Raw genomic sequence first — 7432 nt, forward strand, 5'->3', positions numbered from 1 at the left:
TATAATTTCGTTAATAAATTGTTATATATAATGATGTATGTTATTTTAATAAAAAATTACATGATTAACTTAAAAACATGTATCGTCTAATGATAATGTCACACAAAAACATAACATAATACAGATAAAGAAAGTAATGTGATAAAAGATCAAGATCAAGATCAAGATCAAATCTTTCAGTGACAGTTAGCTTAGTTTGTTCTCATTTTGTTTTCAGTTGTAACAGATCTATGTCAGCTTGTTATAAATAGCCAAAACTGTATCATCTATTGGAATATATGAATACTGCTACAATAACAGTTCACACTACTCATACATCTTTTTACTATTTTATGAAAACTCTTTCATGGTATCAAAGCCTTGGTGATCAATCCATAGCCTCAGTCATCCCTCGTCAGAATACTCCTTCTTCATCCCTTTCCCCCGTTTCTCCACCTTTTACTACATCCGTTCTAAATAAAGTGACTGAAAATACTTTTTGGACTTGGCGGCAACTTGCTCTTCATGTTATCAATACTAATGATCTTGTTGATCATCTTTGTGCTGACAATATCCCATTACAGTTTGAGTCCGATGGTACAAAAGAAGCTGAAACAGAATCAAAAACATATAAAGATTGGAAGAAAAAAGATTATTTTACCTTATGACATGGCTCCTCTCCTCTCTAGACCTCACCTTTAAGAATCGAATGTTGGACTGCAAATATGCTCATCAAGCTTGGACAACCATTACTGAATATTTTGCTAAGACTTCAAAGATCAAGATTCAACAATTGAGGAATCAATTGAAATCTGTAAAAAAAAAAATAAGGACGACTGCTACAGAGTATATAAAGAAGATCCTAGAAATTGTAGACTCTATGGCATCAATAGGCTACACTTTGTCTCTTAAAGATACATATTAGCTATTACAGATGGCTTTAATGAAGATTATGCATTATATCTCTCAATAGTTATGGGAAAATTGGGGTCCATATCCCTTATTGAAGCTGAAGCACTTCTTCTTGGACATGAAGAAATGATCGAGAAAATTCAAAAGACAACATTGGGAACAATGCAGGCACATTATACTCAATCAACATCTTCACTTCAAGACCACCTAATAATACAAATTATGTTGGAAGAAGTCAGAGAGCCAGGTTTGCAAATTCTGATTCTAGACAAATGTGTCAAGTTTGTAGAAGAATAGGTCATACAGCATTATTATGATTTCATCGTTTTGATCCACAATATCAAGCTACTTCCTCTACTTCAAGATCTCCAATTCAATCTGGATTATTACCACCTCCTACTATATTTCATAATCCAAGAGCATATATGGCTTCTTCCTCCACATTATCAGATGCAAGCTGGCTTCCTTACACAGGTGCAAGCAATCATGTCACAAATGATGCAGTATCACTTTTGGCACCTTCTGAATTTCTTGGTATCGATCAACTTCTCTTAGGTAATGGATCAGGTAGTAGTATATCTCATACTGGTCATTCATATTTAGTTAATTTAGATACCAAGAAATGCTTTCTTTTAAACAAATTCTTGCTTGTTTTAGAAATTACATAGAATTTAGTAAGTGTACATAAATTTGTCACTGATAATGCATGCTTTTTTGAGTTTCATCCTAACATTTTCTATGTGAAATCTCAGGGCACCTATGAGGTTTTTCTACAAGGAGCTCCATATAATGGGGTGTACAAGTTTGATAGAATTGCTGTAACCAGAACTAAACCTAAGATTAGTAATCCCACTACATCAGATTCTGTTTCTTATATTTCTTTTCCCACTACTTATACTTCACAATTAGATACTTACAATTTGTGGCACAAACGTTTAGGTTACTATACTTCAAAAATAGTTATCTTTGTAATGAATCAACGTAATCTACCTATTTCTAAACATTCAATAAAATCAAGTCATTATGAATATTGTTGTCAGGCTAAAATGCATCTACTCCCTTTTAAACTGGATTATTTTAATTTTCATGCCCTTTTAGAGATGGTTTATAGATGCTTACACTAGGTATACTTGTATTTACTTACTGCATACCAAATCACAGGCTTTCCAAGCTTTTTTACAATTTAAAGCTGAAATGAAAAAGTTCACTGGTTTGAAGCTGAAACAATTACAGATTGATCATGGTAAAGAGTACTTTTCTACTGCATTTACTGAGTATCTAGCTCAAGAAGGTGTAACTCATCGATTCTCCTGCCCTTACACTCATCAACAGAATGGAAAGGCAGAGAAAAAGCACAGACATGTGAGCGAAGTTGGCTTGGCACTTTTAGCCACTACCTCAATGCCCTTAATCCATTGGGATAATGCATTTATCTCTGCTACATATATCATTACAGACTCTTTTCCTCTAACTAATATTTTTCCCCATTTGAACTTTTACATCATCATCCACCTGATTATTCTTTTTTAAAATAAAATTTTGGTAGTGCTGCCTTTCCTTGTTTGAAGCCTTATAATTCTCATAAATTAGATTTTAAGTCACATACAACTTTCTGTATTCTTTGGTTATGCACCTCATCACAAAAGCTACAAATGTTTGATAAGATAAGGTAAAGTTATAATCACAAGACATGTCTTGTTTGATGAAGGCAGATATCCTTATTCTGAACTATTTTCATTTACAAAGCCTTCCTTGCCAACAGTTCAATTTCCTCATACATTTCTTTTTATGCTAATTATTTCTTTTCCTCCACCTTATTCAAGTTCTACAGCTTTATTAACATCTCCAACTACTACTTCCACTCATGCTACTTCCCCTAGTCATGTGATCTCACAATTGCAATCTTCAGAACCCACCACTTCATTAACAACCTCACAGGCCAAGTCTAAATAGCCTCACACTTTCTTACATCCTCATAGTATACTAATCAATGACATTGTCATTCGATTTGAAAATTCACCCCTTACAAAAATTCCCTTTAACATGCACCATATGCATACCAGATCCAAATCAGGAATTGTTAAACTAAAAGCTCTCATAGCCTCACTTTCTACCAATCTTGATCTTATTAATAATATATCCTCTTCAGTTGCAGCTGCACTAAAATCATCACATCGAAAAAAATGCTATGATGGAAGAATTACAAGTCTTATACAGAACAAACATATAGATATTGGTAAATTCAGTAACCATCGACAAGGTAATCGGATGTAGATGGACTTTTGCCATCAAAATATATTCAAATGGTCAAATATTGAAGTACAAAGCTCGATTAGTGGCAAAGGGGATAACCACTAAATCGAGGGACTTGATTATGATCAAACTTTTGCTCCTATCATTAAACCATCTACAATTCGGGTGGTACTATCTTTGGCTTTAAGCTTTCATTGGAAAATCAGGTAACTAAATTTTAACAATGCATTTTTGAATGGAGATCTCATAAATTTGTATACATGTCTCAGCCACTAGGCTTCCAACAGGCTGATTCCCTGTGTGTATTTAAGTTAAATAAGTCAATTTATGGACTTAAACGAGATCCTCGAGCTTGGTTTCTGAAATTGGCTTCAATACTAGTCAGATCTTTCCTTATTTGTTAAAACCTATGATAACATTATTCTCTATATTTTAGTTTATTTTGATGATCTTCTTATTACTGGTAATGATAACAATGTCATTCAACCAACTATTACTCAATTGAACAATGTTTTTTCTCTAAAAGATCTTGGAGGGTTTAGCTACTTCTTAGGCATTGAAGCCACTAAATTATCTTCAAATTCTTATCACTTGTCTCAAACAAAGTATATTACAAATCTGTTAGAAAAAGCAAATATGCTACACTCCAAAGGTGTTTCAACTCCTATGGTCACAAATTTGAATCTCTCGAGCCAAGGAGGAGATAAATTCGATAACCCCTCCTTATACAAGTCTTTAGTACGATCATTACAATATGCAACTCTTACAAGACATGAGCTTTCTTTTTCAGTTAATAAAGTTAGCCAGTATATACAAAAACCTCTTTTTACACACTGAAAATATGTAAAGAGGATTTTGAGATACATGGCTGGAACTCTTGATCAAGGGATATTATTTCATGCTTCTACTGATTTAAGATTATTTGGTTTTACAAATTCAGATTGGGTCTAATATTGATGACAGGAGATCAACTTGTGGTTATGGAATATATCTAGGAACCAATTTAGTTTCCTGGTCAAGCAAAAAGCAATCTTCAGTTAGTAGATCTAGCACAGAGGCTAAATATTGAGGATTAGCAGCAGTAGATTCTGAAATTTTTTTACTACAAAACCTGTTGAATAAACTTCACATTCAAACCTCTTTTATTCCCACTCTATTCTGTGATAATATCAGTGTGGTGTTGCTTGCTAAAATCCAATTCTATATAGTCGCATAAAGCATTTTGAGCTGGATTTACACTTTGTTCGTGAGAGGGTCAACTAAAAGCAATTGAAGGTTATTCATATTCCATCTACAGAACAGATTGTTGACATTTTTACCAAAGCCTTATTAGCTCCTACCTTTAAAAAATTTCGTTTCAAACTCAACGTTCTTTCCAAACTCACCATGAGTTTGACGGTAAGTAATAGAGATAAAAAAAAAAGTCATGTGATAAAAAAATCAAGATCAAGATCAGATCAAGTCAGTTAGTGACAGTTAACTTAGTTTGTTCTCATTCTATTTTCAGTTATAATAGATCTATGACAACTTGCTATAAATAGCCAAAGTTGTAGGAATATATAAATACTGCTAATCTGCTATAATAACATATCACTACTCACACATCTTTTTACTGTTTCATTGGAAACTCTTTTATAAGAGAGCTTGGAAAGTGAAAGAAAGGCTAACAGCAATACCAACCTATCCTCACCAACTATCACAAACTTTTAATAACTACCTGTACTCTTAACCGTAATTAACAGTTAAATGGAAGTTTTCATATATATTACATAAGTTGTTTGAAAATTGAATTTAAATAATATAAGAATAAATAAATGATTCAGCAAGTATATTGACAATTATTATACAACAAATATAACTGATGAGCTCTTGGATTTGATTTGTTTTTAGTATGAGTAATAAAGGGTTCATGTTGCTTCCGCAGTTGAATAATGTTGCATGAAGCAATATGGCATTTCAGAAAAAGAGGCCTGCAAACTTATTCATGAGGAAATTGAACATTTTTGGAAGGTTATAAACGAAGCATGCCTCATGACAAAGAATATTCCAAAGCCTGTGCTTGATTCTATTCCTAATTTGGCATGCATAATTGAGTTTACATATTTTTTGAGGATAAAATACACACATGGAGAATTATTGAAAGATTACGTGGTTGCACTTACTTGTATTCTAGTTGCAGAAATGTTTGGTAACCAAAGAAAATCAGGCAAAATCATTCATAACTTGCCTTATTTAGCATTGATTAATTGTTTGCAACAATTAATTAATGTTAAATAAGGCAAGTTCTAGCTGTTTTTTTTTTCTACCTAGCATTACCCTTCTAGTTGTGTGTGTAAAAGTTGATTGCAATGTGTTGTTAATCCTGTATTAATTATACATCATTACTTTTTCGTTTAGTGGTATTACTTTTAGATAATTATTTTTGATATGCATAGTTTTAGGAAACTATGATTATGATGACTAAAATAGTTATAAAACTTTGCCAATACTAAAACAATATAACTAAAATTAAGATCATATGTTTTCACTATTTGATATTACTTTTTAATTTGAAGAAATAAAAAATGAAGAATTTGATCAAATTAAAAAGTATTGTCAAATAATAATTTTAGCTATTTTTATATACATAACTTTTCTACCGAATAAAATAGTGTCTAAAATCCATCCATAAATTCTGATTAATTTAAATTGGGCTCCACCCACTCATGATGATAGCAACCACTGGTACTTCTTTGTGCTGTTGTTAGAAAATAGTGAGAATAGATTTTTGTTGTTGTTCATTAGTAAAAAAATTCTTAATTCCGATTTTTTTTTTATGTTTTGTATTATTGGGCCGATTCCAAAACTATTCATTAAAGTTTTAGCCACATATATAGAGAGAGGCTAATCAATTAGCTAATGGCAGCAAATTTGCTGTTAAATTAAAACAGGGAGTATATTATTTGGGATTATCCTTTCAAAAAGACCACTCTAATTTTATTTGCTACAGAAATGGGATTTCTTTTTCTCATTAATCTGTTTTGCTTTTTGTTTTGTTCCTTGCCTTAGAACCTCCTGTGTACAAAAAAAAAAAAGTTTATCAACTAAGGGAAAAAAGCCTCACTAATTCAAAATGTCCATTTGATGTAGAATTGATGCTTGGTGAGTTGCTACCACTTACATTAATTAAATTACTCTTCACCAAATAGTGTCCACAACTTTTCAAAAAGTTAATTTTCTCAAAAAAATGTATGTTAGGCCATAGTCACCATATTATATTGTACGGTAGAATTGAATTTTAGAAAAAATTTAAACCTATAAATAGAGTTAGGATGTAATTTAAATCCTACCATACTGTGTCCTATTCATAATTGTCCGTCCTGGTTATTCCCTATACTTTTCCGATTCAGATATTATTAATTAATTAAAGCATTGCCGCTTTGCACTCCATGAATTACAGTATGTATCAGCGAAAAAACTTATTTGTCCGTCTCTTCCCCACCCCAACCGACAAACAATTTAGTTGCTCCTTTTAAGTCATTTTTTTTTTTAAAATTATTGTGTTATGTTTAACTAAGAAGAAGAACATGATGATGATGATGATGATGATGATGATGTTGGTGTTGGTGGTGGTGGTGGTGGTGGAGGAGGTAATTGTGTTGGTAGTGGTGAGGGTATTTTGTCCAAAATAAAATTATAAAGACGATTTTAATACAATAAAAAACATTAAGGATTATTTTAAATCCAAAATTAGAAGAAGAACGATTTCGATTCTGGCCCTAAACTTTAGGGACCAAAACAGTACTTACCCCTTACGTTAATCGAGTAGTTAATTCTGTTTAAATAATTATTGAAGTTTTAAATTTTATTTTGTGTATATAATAATTTATTAGTCTATAATAAATTTTTAATAAAGTTCTAACTTACAACGAATTAATCTTTAACAAAATCACACCAAAAAAAAATTGATAAAGACACGAATGATAGCCTATATGGTTAAAGTATTATACTCTATTTCATGATAAAAATGAAGCTAGGTTCATAAATGATAATTTTCTATATTTATTTAAACAAAAATTATAATTAAATTTATTGAAATTAAAATGTTTTTTATTATCTAAATTGCTTTTTTTATTAATAGTAAATATAAGCTTATTTATTGTAATTTTTTTTAGTGGAGTACATAAGAAGTACATAGTATATAAAAGGGTTAAGTACTATTTTCGTCCCCAAGATCTTGGGACAAAATCAAAATCGTCCCCAACCTTTTTTTCTTATTAAAATCATTTTTAACGTTATAAAACGTTAA

Source organism: Arachis ipaensis, chromosome B08, assembly GCF_000816755.2.
Source record: "Arachis ipaensis cultivar K30076 chromosome B08, Araip1.1, whole genome shotgun sequence".
NCBI lineage: Eukaryota > Viridiplantae > Streptophyta > Magnoliopsida > Fabales > Fabaceae > Arachis > Arachis ipaensis.